The following is a 15888-nucleotide window of genomic DNA, read 5'->3' on the forward strand; positions in this document are numbered from 1 at the left end:
AAGCAGAGACATAAAGGACCTATATTCTAGAAACTACAAATCACTCTTGAAACATTGAAGGAAGACAAAAAAGATGGATTTCCATGCTCATGGATCGGAAGAATTAACATAGTTACAATGTCCTCAATGCACAGAGAACTACACTTTCAATGCTATCCGATCAAAATACCGAGGACATTTTCAAAGAACGGGAACAGTCCTTAAATTTGTATGGAACCAGAAAAGGTCCCGAATCCAAGGAATTGTTGAAAAGGAAAAACAAAGCTGGGGGCATCACAATGCGGATTTCGAGCTGTACTAAAAGCTGTGATCACAAAGACAGCATGGTACTGGCACAAAAACAGACACATAAACCAATGGAACAGAATAGAGAGCCAGAAATGGACCCTCGCTCTTTGGGCAACTAATCTTTGATAAAGCAGGAAAAAACATCCGTGGAAAAAAAGGCAGTCTCTTCAATAAATGGTGCTGGGAAAATTGGACAGCTACATGCAAAAGAATGAAACTTGACCACTCTCTCACACCATACACAAAGATAAACTCCAAATGGATGAAGGACCTCGATGTGAGACAGGAATCCATCAAAATCCTAGAGGAGAACATAGGCAGCACTCTCTACAACATTGGCCAAAGCAACCTTTTTCATGACACATCTCCAAAGGCAAGAGAAACAAAAGATAAAATGAACATCAAGGTAAAAAGCTTCTGCACAGCCAAGAAAACAGTCCCAAAAACTAAGAGGCAGCCCACGGAATGGGAGAATATATTTGCAAATGATGCTACAGATAAAAGACTGGTATGCAAGATCTACAAAGAACTTCTCAAACTCAATACACGAGAAACAAATAAACAAATCATAAAATGGGCAGAATATATGAACAGACACTTTTCCAATGAAGACATACAAATGGCTAAGAGACACATGAAGAAATGTTCAAAATCATTAGCCATCAGGGAAATTCAAATCAAAACCACACTAAGATACCACCTTACGCCAGTTAGAATGGCAAAAAATGACAAGGCAAGAAACAACAATTGTTGGAGAGGATGTGGAGAAAGGGGATCCCTCCTACATTGTTGGTGGGAATGCAAGTTGGTACAGCCACTCTGGAAAACAGTGTGGAGGTCCCTTAAAAAGTGAAAAATTGAGCCATTGCACTACTGGGTATTTACCCCAAAGATACAGACATAGTGAAGAGAAGGGCCACATGCACCCCAATGTTCATAGCAGCAATGTCCACAATAGCTAAATCGTGGAAGGAACCAAGATGCCCTTCAACAGATGACTGGATTAAGAAGTTGTGGTCCATATATACAATGGAATATTACTCACCTATCAGAAAGATCGATTTCTCAACACTTTCTGCAACATGGACAGGACTGGAGGAGATAATGCTAAGTGAAATAAGTCAAGCAGAGAAAGATAATTATTATATGATTTCTCTCATCTATGGAACATAAGAACTAGGAAGATCGGTGGGAGAAGAAGGGGATAAAGAAAGGGGGGTAATCAGAAGGGGGAATGAAGCATGAGAGACTATGGACTCTGAGAAACAAACTGAGGGCTTCAGAGGGGAGGGGGGTGGGGGAATGGGATAGGCTGGTGATGGGTAGTAAGGAGGGCACGTATTGCATGGTGCACTGGATGTTATACACAACCAATGAATCATCGAACTTTGCACCAGAAACCAGGGATGTACTGTATGGTTACTAACATAATATAATAAAAAAAATAAAAATAAAACAAAACAAAACAAAAAAAAAACCATCCCAGAAATGCAACAATAAAAGTTAATTATGACACATTCATAAAATGAAATATTATGGTGACATTACAATAATTTTAGACTAAGAAAGATGGGGAAATGACTATAACATTTCATTGAATAAAAAAGAAGTTATTAAAAAATCATATGGTATGAACCTAATTTTTAAATCATAAATATAACTACAGAGAGAGAGAGGAAAGACTGGGATGAAATATACCAAAAATGTCATTAAAAAGTAACTCTCATTGGTGGGATAACAAATCATTTTCCCTTTTTAAATTATTTTTCTTAATTTCCAAACTTCTTGCAATTAATTAATATGCAATTTAAAATAAGCAATAATTCATTTAGGGGATAGATTTAATAATATGTCTTAAGGGAACCTTTGTTGGCAATACTGTTCTTACATCAAGATCCAAAAAATTAACAAATTAGGGATGAGAAGAACTGTTAGAATTTCTTTTTCTTAATTCTTTTACAAAATGTGAAGCAAAGGTAAAATCAGAAGTGGGAAACACCTAAATATGTAAGTGGCATATATTAATAAATCATGTTAAATGAATCAGATAATAACCTATTTTACTTAGTATTTATTTTTATTTATTTTCAATACTCTTAAACAGTCTTAATAAAGGTCTCTTAATATATTAAATAAATAAAAACAATCTCCTAGGCTTATGAGGCTCAGCCTGAAGGGTTAAACTAAGAGAGAAATCACGCCAGTTGGCAATTCCATGAGCAAGAAATAGGATTTTAAGACCACACTGAGGGAAATCTGATGAAACAGAGTAGAAAAGGACCAGCCTGTGTTTTCCAGAGACATTGTTCTGTACTCTGTCAAGACCTCGATATTGGGATGCCTCGGTGGCTGTCCGTTGAGCGTCTGCCTTTGGCTCAGGTCATGATCCCAGGGTCCTGGGATGGAGCCCCGCTTCGGGCTCCCTGCTCAGCTCTCCCTCCGTCTGCTGCTCCCCCTACTTGTACTCTCATGCTCTCTCGCTCTCTCTCTCTCTGGCAAATAAATAAATAAAGTCTTTAAAAAAAAAAAAGATCTCAAAACTACTTATGTTAGCCAAATATAGCAGTAAAACCCAGTGGAGATTATCATTTGGGCAGGCTGGTAGGCCAGATTCCAAAAGGAAAATCTTCAGAGCTGATCACAGAGGAGAAACAGGTAGGTGTGGCTACAAAAGGAAGGAAAATGAAACCGAGAGATCTAAGAAGGATGAAGGAAGGCGGAGTTGGCAGAGAACATGGAGTTGACATAAGCAGGTGGTGATAAGCACACCGCAGAGAAAAAAGGATGGTTTTATTCCAAGGAAGCTGAATTTTCAAACTCAAGCCCTGACTCAAAAAATTGGCTCCAACAGAGGATTTTTAGGGCAGTGAAATTATTCTGTATGATACTATAATGGTGGATACACATCATTATACATTTGTCAAAACTCATATAATGTACAACACCAAGAGTGAACCCTATTGTAAAGTATGAACTTTTGATGATAATGACGTGTCACTGTGGGCTCATCAATTGCAGCAAATGTACCACTTTGGTGTCAGATGTTGATAATGGTTGCGATGAGGGTGGAGGGAGTGATAGGGTATATGGGAACTCTGTACTTCCCACTCAAATTTGCTGTGAACCTAAAATTGCTCTAATCGTCTATTATTTTTTTAAATTCTTTTTGGTTTCAAGAACTAAACTAACCTTGCTCCCAACCTTCCCCAAATTTTACCCTTAAAATAAATAGGAGATGTGAACGATAGAAGCAGATCTAAGTCCACCATCATTGTAGCCACAGAATCAATCAGGGTGTTCCAAGAAACAGCAAAAAATGTGATGCAGGAAACCTGGGTCATCTAGGTCTCTAACTGGGCTCTTCACCCACAACTAGACTCTCCCTAAGGAAAACTGACTGTCTTTAAATGCCCTAAGAGGAACAAAATTAACGTGCCTAGAACATGATACAAACCACCTCACAGCCTTCCAAATCCAACCCATCATGGCAACAACAAATTTAGACCTCATCTTTTTTTTTTAATGCTTTTTTATTATATTATGTCAGTCACCATACAGTACATCCCTGGTTTCTGATGTAAAGTTCGATGATTCATTTGCGTATAGACCTCATCTTTAATCATTTGTTGTATGTTTCTTGAGTAATGGTAATGTGCTGTGTACACGGATTAGAACATACCAGATGAAACCCCAAATAAGAAGGAATGAATCTTGGGACTACTTTATCTAAAAGAAACAACCCATGTGGAAGGCATTAAGACTTACCTTCTTTGAGGCTGTGTACATGTTAAGTATTTCCCCTTTGCAAGCCCATCATAGTGTAAAAGTGCCAAAGGCATGAGCACTGGGTGTTACATGCAACTAATGAATCCTTGAACACTACATCAAAAACTAATGGCGGCTAATTGAACATAACATATGAACATATGTTGGCTAATCGAACATAATAAAAAAATTGAAAATTTAAAAAATTTAAAAAATAAAAGTACCAAAAGCACAACACATTTTTAATAGTGAAAAAGGAAAAACAAAACAGAAAGCTTTTTTTTTAGTTCTTTGATAGTGCTCCATAAATCAAGATGGAACTATATATACCTATGTTACTCTCCTACCCATTTTGTTCCTATGAACACGTTAAATAGTCTAGATATCTAGATTTAAACACCCCCCCATCTCACTCTGCCACTACATAACACTATAAATACATGTTTTCAAATGTTTTAAAACATTTGCCTTGTTTAAGGGGTGCCTGGGTGGCTCGGCTGTTTAAGTGGCCGACTCTTGATTTTGGCTCAGGTCATGACTGCAGGGTCCTGAGATTGAGCCCCTGGTCAGGCTCTGCGCTGAGCATGGAGCCTGCTTAAGATTCTCTCTCTCTCTGTCTTCCGGTGCCCCGTCCCCCGTCAAATAATAATAATAATAATAATAATAATAATATATAATGTAAATAATTTGCCTGTTTTCTGGAACAATTTCAAAGTATAACTACCTCAATGCTATAAAACATGCAGTTAATGCCACTGTTTTAATTTTCAAACACTTTGAACCCAGATTTTCAAGAGTCATAGAATGAAGTTTTATGTTTAAACATCTGAATTTAGCTTTCTTCCAGGAAAAGAATGCGAGGAGGTTGGAGGGGGGTTAAGACTAAAATACGCTGATTTGCACAATTTGACAAAACCTTTCGAATTTCTCAGTATATATGCTCAGTGACCCAGCAATTCCACTTCTAGGAATTTTTCACAAATATATTTGTATATTCACACGAGCGTGTATATAAATGTGTAACTGCTGCATCATCTATACCGGTAAAAAGTAAAAACAACATAAATGCCTATGAATTGTTTAAATAAATGATGTAGTTGCCACATTACGCACCAATTTTTTTAAAATGAGGTTGACGTAGCTATATGTCTTGCCAGTAAAAGAGGTCCATCATATACTGTTAAGTGGGAAAAGGCAAATGACAAAACAATTTTAATGACTTGTATGGATGAAAATTCCTGGTAAAGTATACAAAAAAATGATACTGAGTTGAGGAGTAAGAGAAATTTCGGTTTCCACTTTACTATCTGTCTGCATTGTTTCAATTTTTTTTTACAAGGTTGCAACGCTTTTGGAATTTCTTTTTAAATTAAACACAAAACGCAAGAAAGACCAAATAAATATGTCAAGTTGCAGAAAAATTCATTGGCCCAATATATGTATGTAATGAATACAGACTATTATTGTAATTTGCAAAATCCAAATAAATTCCTTGATTGCCCAGGTGGCATCTGAGCAAAACCCCCCTTGGATGTCTTCCCTGGAAAGAAACTTCCAATATTAACACCAAACTTGCCTCAATTTCCACGGAAGCGTCAAACCTCCACTGCGAAGTTCAATGCTAGGGAAACTCAGAAATACCTTCTCTAGCCTTGCTAGCGCCGAGCTGGGCGGAGAGAAGGCACAGGGGCTGCAGAGCGGCGGCAGACTCCTCAGTCGTCTGGCCCCGCGCGCGGTCGCAGGCTGCTCCTCCTGGGTTGGCTCAGGCACCGCCCACCCGCCCCCGCGGCCGCCCAGCTTTCGTTTCCCACTGAATGGAAAGTGAAACTCAGCCAGAGGCGGCGTGAGCCCTGCGCCTCCGCTTGGGGAGGAGGAGCGATGCACCGCCCCCACCCGGGAGCCCGGAAGACCCAGCGAGTCTTAAAATTTGCTTTCACGGATGTGTGCTGTGCTACGGGTACTTGCCGTTTGCCTACGATTGCCAGAACGCAGGGGTCGTCTTATCTGGAGTCTTATGATCGTGCGTCATTGAGGAGGGCATGTAATGTGATGAGTACTGGGCGTTATAGAAACAAATCATTGAACGTTACACCTGAAACTACTTGAATTTAAATTTTTTTAAAGGATGTGTTTTATAGTCCTTTGGTGTTTCATAGTATACATAACATTTTGTCTTGCGTAATACAATTTCTGAAATTGTGTATGTTAACATCGATGGCTTGTAGATTCAATGAAATGTGGCGCACAGATATAAAGTCCTTGTTCCTTTGTTCTGCTGCTGTTGTGCGGAGCCAGCAGAAGAGGACATAGGTGGTGAATAGTGGAGCACAAAGGGGAAAGAAAGTAAGCTGTTTATTGCTCAGAACTTAGAATGGGAAGATCTAAGAAGATGGTGCTCTTTGAATGCTCTGGTTGACATTTCTCAAAACAAGGCAAGAACGAGTTTCAATTGAAACTGTGTAATAATTGCTTCAAAAGAAAGTTTGGGGGCCACCTGGGTGGCTCAGTCCCTTAAGCGTCTGCCTTTGGCTGGAGTCATGATCCTGGGGTTCTGGAATGGCGCCCCCGCCACCTGCTCCCTGCTCCCTCTCCCACTGCCCCTCCCCTGCTTGTGCTCGCTCTCTTTCTCAAACAAATACATGAAATCTTAAAAAGGAGAAGAAGAAAGTTTGTGCCTTAAGAAGCATTTTCTGTAGCTTGCATGGTTTCATAGAAAATCACGGATGGATTTCCTTCTCTTTTTCCTTTTTAATTTGAAGTGCAACACAAGAAGCCACACCTAACTGCCTCACTTGAAAATTCTGCCTAAAAATTTGGTCACAGAAGAAGACGCATGGCTGATTTTATGGGATTATCTAGTTCTTCACTGTGGAAAGCTACTTTTAGAGAAAAGTTATTTGTACAAGATGAGGAACAATTCATAGAACCTGATGCTAATTTTTGTTCTAGGAAAAGGACAGGCTTTGTTGCATGGAATAAGGGCAAGTGGTGTTTTAACAAAAAGGAAAAAAAAAAACCCAATGACTAATAAAGTACATATTAGCACTTCTTTACATAGCTCATTTCTCCACAAACACTGCTGGATTCATGTGAATTGTTTGCTCATTCTCCTCCACAGCTCTTTCTTTTGTCTATTTCCCTCTGCATTTTTATCAAGATACGCTTTTTTAAATTTTAAACTTCATTTTATTTTGCATGGTTCCAAAAATAAATTATAAGTTTGCTTTTCAGGTGTATATACTAAATCTCTCTCCTAGAAGTCCTTTGGGTAAACACAATCTCTTAAGAAGTGAGTGGAGATAAATTGAAGCAGTCTAACAGAACTCTTAAGTTTCAATTTCCCGGCATGGATTTCAGGGTAGAACTAAAATAGATTATGACTTGGCATCTGTTAAATTATTTTCTATCCTCTGGCAATTTGTTGCCTTAATGGAGGACTTCTTTTAATTAAATATTTTATTTTTGGAAAATAAATTTAAACATACAGAGAAGTTACAAAAATACTACAATGACCCCATTACTATTTACTCATTATTAACATTGTGGCACAGTTGCTTTATTACTTTTCTCTTGTGTATACATACACACATACACACATACACACATGCCCTGTATGCATATATTTTAAACCAGCGTTCTTTTGTTTGCTGAACAATTTGAGAGGAAATTGCATATCAAGATTCACCACTGGTAATAATCCAATGTATCTCCTAAGATCAAAGAAATTTTCTTACATAAAGTGAGGGCAATTGTCAAAATCAGGAAATTTAATATTGATAAAATAAAATTTTCCAACACATACAGTAAATATTTAAATATTGCCAATTATCCCAAAAATTGTCCTTTATATTAATTCTCTTTTACCCACACAGACTCTAAGCCCTAATACCATTCATCTGGGTTTTTTATTATTAAATATTTTATTTTGAGATAATTGTAGAGTCACAAGCAGTTGTAACAAACACAAGAGAGAAATTCCAGTTTTCCCAACCTGTAAAACAATAGCACACATCACGACCAGGATATTGACATCGATGCAGTCATTGTCAATACAGGACATTTCCATAACCACAAGAATCCCTCATGTTGCACTACTATACCCACGCCTACTTCCTTCCAGCCCTGCTCCCTCCTCATCTGACATTACTCATCTATCCTTCTTTTCACTAATTTGTCATTTCAAAAATGTTATGTATTTGGAATCACACAGGATATAAACCTTGGGAAAAGTTGTGGGTTTTTTTCCACACAGTATAATTCTCTTGAGATTTATCCAGATTGTTGAGTGTATCAATAGTTTGCTCCTTTTTATTGCTCAGTACTATTACATGGCACCACAGTTTAACAATTCATTTGTTGAAGAACAACTGGATTATTTCTAGTTTTTAAAAAATAGGATTCAGAGGTAGAATTCAGTGATTCGTCAGTTGTATACAACACCCAGTGCTCATTACTTCAAGTGTGCTCCTTAATGCCCATCACCGAGTTATCTCATTCCCCCAACCACCTCCCCTCCAGCAACCCTCAGTTTGTTCCGTAAAGAGTCTCTTATAGTTTGCCTTCTTCTCTGTTTTTATCTTATTTTATTTTTCCTTCTCTTCCCCTATGTTCATCTGTTCTGTTTCTTAAATTCCACATACGAGTGCAATCACATGGTAGTGGTCTTTCTCTGACTGACTAATTTCCTTTAGCATAACACCCTCTAGTTCTATCCACGTCCTTGCAAATGGCAAGATTTCATTCTTTTTGATGGCTGAGTAATATTCCATTGTGTATATATATATATATATATATATGTATCTATATATGATATATATATCATATATATATGTATCTATCTATATATATAGATACATATATATATATATATCACTTCTTTATCCATTCATCTGTTGATAAAGATCTCAGCTCCTTCCGTATTTTGGCCATTGTGGACATTGCCGCTATAAACATTGGGGTGCAGGTGCCCCTTGGAATCGCTATGCTTGTATCCTTTGGATAAATACCTAGTAGTGCAATTGCTGGATCATAGGGTAGCTCTATTTTTAACTTTTTAAGGAACCTCCACACTATTTTCCAGAGTGGCTGTACCAGTTTGCTTTCCTGCCAACAGTGTAAGTGTGTTCCCCTTTTTCTGCATCCCCACCAACATCTGTTGTTTCCTGACTTGTTAATTTTAGCCATTCTGACTACTGTGAGATGGTATTTCATTGTGGTTTTGATCTGTATTTCCCTGATGCCGAGTGATGTGGAGCATTTTTTTATGTCTGTTGGCCATTTGTATGTCTTCTTTGGAGAAGCATCTGTTCATGTCTTCTGCCCATTTCTTGACTGGATTATTTGTTTTTTGAGTGTTGAGTTTGAGAAGTTCTTTATAAATCTTGGTTACTAGCCCTTTATCTGATAAAACATGCAAATATCTTCTCCCATTCTATATGTCGTCTTTTATTTTTGTTGACTGTTTCCTCCACTCTGCAAAAGCTTTTTATCTTGATGAAGTTGCAATTCATTTTTGCCTTTGTTTCCCTTGCCTTTGAAGATGTGTCTAGCAAGAAGTTGCTGTGGCTGAGGTCAAAGAGGTTGCTGCCTGTGTTCTCTTGTAAGATTTTGATGGATTCCTGTCTCACATTTAGGTCTTCCATCCATTTTGAGTCTATTTTTGTATATGTTGTAAGAAAGTGGTCCAGTTTCATTCTTCTGCATGTCGCTATCCAATTTTCCCAACACCATTTGTTGAAGAGACTGTCTTTTTTCCATTGGATATTTTTTCCTGCTTTGTCGAAGATTAGTTGACCATACAGTTGAGGGTCCATTTCTGGGTTCTCTATTCTGTTCCATTATTAATGTGTCTGTGTTTGTGCCAGTACCATATTGTCTTGATGATTACAGCTTTGTAATAGAGCTTAAAGTCGGGAATTGTGATGCCTCCAGATATGGTTTTCTTTTTCTTTCTTTCTTTTTTTTTTTTTTGTTAAAGATTTTATTTATTTATTTGACAGATAGAGAGACAACCAGCAAGAGAGGGAACACAAGCAGGGAGAGTGGGAGAGGAAGAAGCAGGTTCCCAGCGGAGGAACCCAATGCGGGGCTCGATCCCAGGACTCTGGGATCACGCCCTGAGCTGAAGGCAGACGCTTAACTACTGAGCCACCGGGGTGCCCCCGGTTTTCTTTTTCAACATTCCTTTGGATATTCAGGGTCTTTTCTGTTCCATACAAAATTTAGGATTGTTTGTTCCAGCTCTGTGGAAAATGTTGATGGTATTTTGGTAGTGATTGCACTGAAAGTGTAGATTGCTCTGGGTAGCATAGACATTTTAACAATATTTGTTCTTTTAATTCATGAGCATGGATTTTTTTCCATGTCTTTGTGCCTTCCTCAATTTCTTTCATAGCATTCCATAGTTTTCAGAGAACAGATTCTTTACCTCCTTGGTTAGGTTTATTCCTAGGTTTCTTATAGTTTTTGGTGCAATTGTAAATGGGATCAACTCCTTGATTCCTCTTTCTTCTGCCTCATTGTTAGTATAGAGAAATGCAACTGATTTTTGGGCATTGATTTTATATTCTGCCACTTTACTGAATTGCTGTGTGAGTTCTAGCAATTTTGGGGTGGAGTTTTTTGGGTTTTCTACATAGAATATCATGTCATCAGCCAAGAGTAAAAATTTGACTTCCTCTTTGCCAATTTGGATGCCTTTTATTTCTTTTTGTTGTCTGATTGCTGAGGCTAGGACTACCAGTACTATCTTGAACAAAAGTTGTGACAGTGGGCATCCCTGTCATGTTCCTGACCTTAGGAGAAAAGTTCTCAGTTTTTTCCTGTTGTGGATGATTTCACTGTGGGTTTTTCTTATATGGCTTTTATGATATTGTGGTATGTTCCCTCTATCCCTGCACTGAAGAGAGTTTTTATCAAGAATGGATGCTGAGTTTGTCAAATGATTTTCTGCATCTATTGAGAGGATCATATGGTTCTTGTCCTTTCTTTTTATTAATGTGGTGTATCACAGTAATTGATTTGTGGATGTTGAACCAAACTTGCAGCCCAGGAATTAATCCCACTTGGTCCTGGTGAATAATCCTTTGAATATACTATTGGATCGTATTAGCTAGTATCTTGGTGAGAATTTTTGCATCCATGTTCATCAGGGACAGTGGTCTGTAATTCTCCTTTTTGGTGGGGTCTTTGTCTGGTTTTGGGATTAGGATAATGCTGGCCTTATAGAATGAGTTTGGAAGTTTTCCTTCTGTTTCTATTTTTTGAACCAGCTTCAGAAATAGGTATTAATTCTTCTTTAAATGTTTGGTAGAAATGCACTGGGAGGCCATTCGGCTCTGGACTCTTGTTTTTTGAGAGATTTTTGGTTACTGCTTCAATTTCCTTGCTGGTTATGGGTCTGGTCAATTTTTCTATTTCTTCCTGGTTCAGTTTTGGTAGTTTATATGTTTCTAGGAATGCATCCATTCCATCCACGTTGCCTAATTTGTTGGCATAGCACTACTCATGATATTCTCTCATAGTTGTATTTCTTCGGTGTTGGATGTGATCTCTCCTGTTTCATTCATGATTTTATTAATTTGGGGCCTTTCTCTTTTCTTTTTGGTAAGTCTGGCTAGGGGTTTATCAATCTTATTAATTCTTTCAAAGAACCAGCTCCTAGTTTCATTGATCTGTTCTACGGGGGTTGTTTTTTATTAATTTCTATGTCATTGATTTCTGCTTTAATCCTTATTAAATCTCTTCTCCTGCGGGACTTAGGCTTTATTTGCTCTTCTTTCTCCAGCTCCCTTAGGTGTAAGGTTACGTTGTGTATTTGAGATTTTTCTTGGCTCTTGACGAAGGCCTCAAGAAACTTACTTCCCACCTAGGACCACCTTTGCTGCATCCCAAGGGTTCTGAACTGTCGTGTTTTCATTTTCATTTGCTTCCATGTATTTTTTTTAATTCTTCTTTAATTTCCTGGCAGACCTGTTCAATCTTTGATAGGATGCTCTTTAACTTTCATGTATTTGTGGTCCTTCCAAATGTTTTCTTGTAGTTGACTTCAAGTTTTAAAGCTTTGTGGTTTGAAAATATGCATGGGCTAATCTCAGTCTTTTGGTACTGGTTGGCGCCTGATTTGTGACCCAGTATGTGATTTATTCTGGAGAATATGCACATGGAGTGTACTTGAGAACAAAGTGCATTCTGCTGCTTTAGGATGAAATGCTCTGAATATATCGTCTGGTGCAGTGTGTCATTCAAAGCCCTTGTTTCCTTGCTGATCTTTTGCATAGACGATCTGTCCATTGCTGAGTGGGGTGTTAAAGTCCCCTAGTATTACTCTATTATTGTCGATGTGTTTCTTTAATTTTGTTTAATTGTTTTATATAATCAGCTGCTCCCAAGTTAGGAGCATAAATATTTACTACTGCTAGATCTTCTTGTTTGGATAGGCCCCTTTATTATGATAGAGTGTCCTTCTTCATCTCTTATTACAATCTTTGGTTTAAAATGTGGTTTGTCTGATATAAGGATGGCTATCCAGCTTTCTTTGGATGTCCGTCGGCATGATAAATGGTTCTCCACCCCCTCACTTTCAATCTGGAGGTGTCTTTGGGTCTAAAATGAGTGTTTTGTAAGCAGCATATTGATGGGTCTTGTGTTTTTATCCTTCCTGACACTATGTCTTTTGATTGGAGCATTTAGTCCATTTACCTTCAGAGTAATTATTGAAAGATATGAAGGTGAGTGCCATTGTATTACCTGTAAAGTCGCTGTTTCTCTAGATTATCTCTATTCCTTTCTGGTCTTTGTTACTTTGGGGCTCTCTCTTCGCTCAAAGGATCCCCTTTAATAATTCTTACAGGGCTGGTTTAGTGTTCACAAATTCCTTCAGGTTTTTTGTTTGTTTGTTTGTTTGTTTTTTGTCCTAGAAACTCTTTATCTCTCCTTCTATTCCAAATGACAGCCACATTCTTGGCTGCATATTTTACCCCTTTAGCGTGTTGAATATATCATTCCAGTCCTTTCTGGTCTTCCAGGTCTCTGTGGACAGGTCTGCTGCCAGCCTTATGCTTCTACCCTTATAGGTTAAAGACCCTGTTGCTTTCAGGGTTTTCTCTTTATCTGAAATTTGGAAGCTTCAGTATCATATGTTGAGGTGTTGACCTACGTTTGTTGATTTTGAGGGGGGTTCTCTGTGCCTCCTGCACTTGAATGTCTGTTTCCTTCCCCAGAGTAGGGAAGTTCTCAGCTATAATTTGTTCAAATAAACCTTCTACCCCTCTCTCTCCTCCTCCTCTTCAGGGACCACTATTATTTAAATATTATTTTGCTTTATGGAATCTTTAAGTTCTCAACTTTCCCCTTGTGATCCCAGTAGTTGTTTTTCTTGCTTTTTTCTCAGCTTCCTTATTCTCCATCATTTTGTTTTCTATATCACTGACTCTCTTCTGCCTCATTTATCCTAGCTGTTAGAGCCTCCATTTGGGACTGCATCTCAGTAATAGCATTTTTAATTTTGGCCTAATTAGATTCTTGTATTTCTAAGGTGAGGGATTCTTTACTCTCTTCTATGCTTTTCTCAAGCCCAGCTCATATCTTTATAATTATTTTTTTGAATTCTAGTTCTGACATCTTAGTTATATCCATATTGATTAAATCCTTGGCAGTGAGTACTACTTCTTGTTCTTTCTTCTGGGGTGAATTTCTCCATCTCATCATATTGTCCAGAAAAGAATAGAAGAAAGAAAGAGAAAAAAACAACAATGACAACCACAACAAAAGAAAAGGAAAAAAACAAATCAGAAAAAAAACAAAAACAAAACAAAATAAGAAAAAAAATCATCCAAGAAACAAATCAGAACAGAAAACGAGATCCCGGGTGTATTTCATCTTCTTATTAAAAGAAACTAGATCCCCTGGGGTGGGGGAAAAGATGGCAGAGGAGTAGGGGACCCTTTTTTCAGCCGGTCCCCTGAATTGAGATGGATATCTACCAGACCATCTCGAACTCCCACGAAATCAGCCTGAGACGCAGGAAGATACATCTGGATCTCTACAAATGAACATCTCCAGCACTGAGTATTGAGGTATGAAGTGGGGAGCCGTGAAACTGCGCACAGATATCGGAAGATAAACGGAAGGGGGAGGGAGCCGAAGTGCTCGGGTGCCGGGAAGCAGTACCCACCTGCACTGGGGAGCAGGCTGGACTCGCGGACCGGCACCTGTGAGAGAGCAGACCGAGACCGTGAGCCTGGGAATACGCATGCAACCAGACTGAAAAACGGAGCTCTGGAGCACTCACTGGAACCAGACTGATACCGGGAGCTCGGGAGCGTGTGTGTGTTCAAAATGAAAACTGGAGCTCTGGAGCACACACTCAAACTAGACTGATACCGGGAGCTCAGGAGCGCGCGCACAACCAGACGGAAAAGTGGCACTCCAGAGTGCGTGCGAACCACACTGAAACAGAGAGCATGGGAGCACGCGTGAGAAGGGGGCAGCTGGCGGTGTTAGAAGCACAAAGGACAGAGATGTGCTGGCCCTGGAAGCGAGGGCTGGGAGAGCGGCTGTGGGGAGCACACCCCGGGACACTGCAGGGTTTTTAGCAGCACCAACAGAAACAGAGTTAAAGTGGCCAGGAGAGCTCAGTGGAGAGCGGACTGTGATCTCTCTGTTCTGAGACAGAGGCTAGGATACAGCCACTGCTGTTCTGACTCTCAGAAGAGTCACAGAAAACCACCAGGGAAAGCTGCCAGAGGATAAAAGCCCAGAAATACCGGTTCACATTGTGCCCATCCCCATCCCCCCTCACAAGGAAGGGGGCAACGCTACACAAACAGGGTTGCCTGAGTATCAGTGTGGCAGGCCCCTCCCTCAGAAGGCAGGCTGAAAAATCAAGAAGCCCACATCCCTAAGGTCCCTACAAAACAAGTGCACATTGCTTGGGTCCTGGTCAATAATTTGGTCTCTGTGCATCCCCACAACCTCTCCTCATCAGAATGACGAGGAGGAGTAACCCTCAGCAAAGAAAGGACACAGAGACTGTGGCCTCTGCCACAGAACTGATGGATATGGATATAACCAAATTGTCAGAAATGGAGTTCAGAGTAACAATGGTCAAGATGATGTGTAGGCTTGAAAAAAAATATTAACGAGAATATAGACTCTCTAAGGGCAGAAATGAGAGCAAATCTGGCAGAAATTAATAATGCTATGAATCAATTGCAGTCTAAACTAGATGCTCTGATGGCCAGGGTAAATGAGGCAGAAGAATGAATTAGTAAATTGGAAGATGGGATGGTAGAAGAAAAGTAAAAATGGAAATTTGGCTCAAAAAATATCCAGTCTCAAGAATGTAGATTATGGGAGATTACTGACTCAATGAAATGTTCCAATGTCAGAATCATTGGCATCCCCGAGGGGGTGGAGAAAGAGAGAGGTCTAGAAGAGGTATTTGAACAAATTGTAGCTGAAAACTTCCCTAATCTGGCAAAGGAAACAAGCATTTGTGTCCAAGAGGCAGAGAGGACCCCTCCCAAGGTCAATGAGAACAGACCTACACCACATCACATCATAGTGCAATTCGCAAATACTAGATCCAAGGATAGAGTCTTAAAAGTGGCCAGGTGGAAGGAAATCCTTACGTACAGAGGGAAGAATATCAGAATAATGTCAGACCTGGCTACAGAGACCTGGCAGGCCAGGAAGAGCAGGGTATTTTCAAAGCTCTAACTGAGAAGAACATGCAACCAAGGAAACTTTATCCAGCAAGGCTGTCATTCAGAATTGATAGAGAGATAAGGACCTTCCAAGACCGGCAGAAACTGAAGCAATTTGTGACCACCA

At 39.2% G+C, this 15888-nt stretch overlaps 1 protein-coding gene across 4 annotated transcripts in view; it reads right to left on the reverse strand.

The window, feature by feature from the left end:
- USP18 (ubiquitin specific peptidase 18) overlaps positions 1–5815 on the reverse strand; it is a 64061-nt gene extending 58246 nt beyond the window's left edge. For 3 of the 4 annotated variants that reach the window (XM_008704798.2, XM_008704801.2, XM_040641964.1), the window contains exon 1: positions 1334–1397. The gene's annotated coding sequence lies outside the window, so the exon portion shown is untranslated. Of the gene's footprint in view, positions 1–1333; positions 1398–5694 lie in introns of those variants that run through there. The other variant, XM_008704799.2, reaches the window with a different exon arrangement.
- Between the last annotated feature and the right edge of the window lie 10073 nt (positions 5816–15888).

This window comes from Ursus maritimus, unplaced genomic scaffold (genome assembly GCF_017311325.1).
Source record: "Ursus maritimus isolate PB19 unplaced genomic scaffold, ASM1731132v1 scaffold_26, whole genome shotgun sequence".
Classification (NCBI taxonomy): Eukaryota; Metazoa; Chordata; class Mammalia; order Carnivora; family Ursidae; genus Ursus; species Ursus maritimus.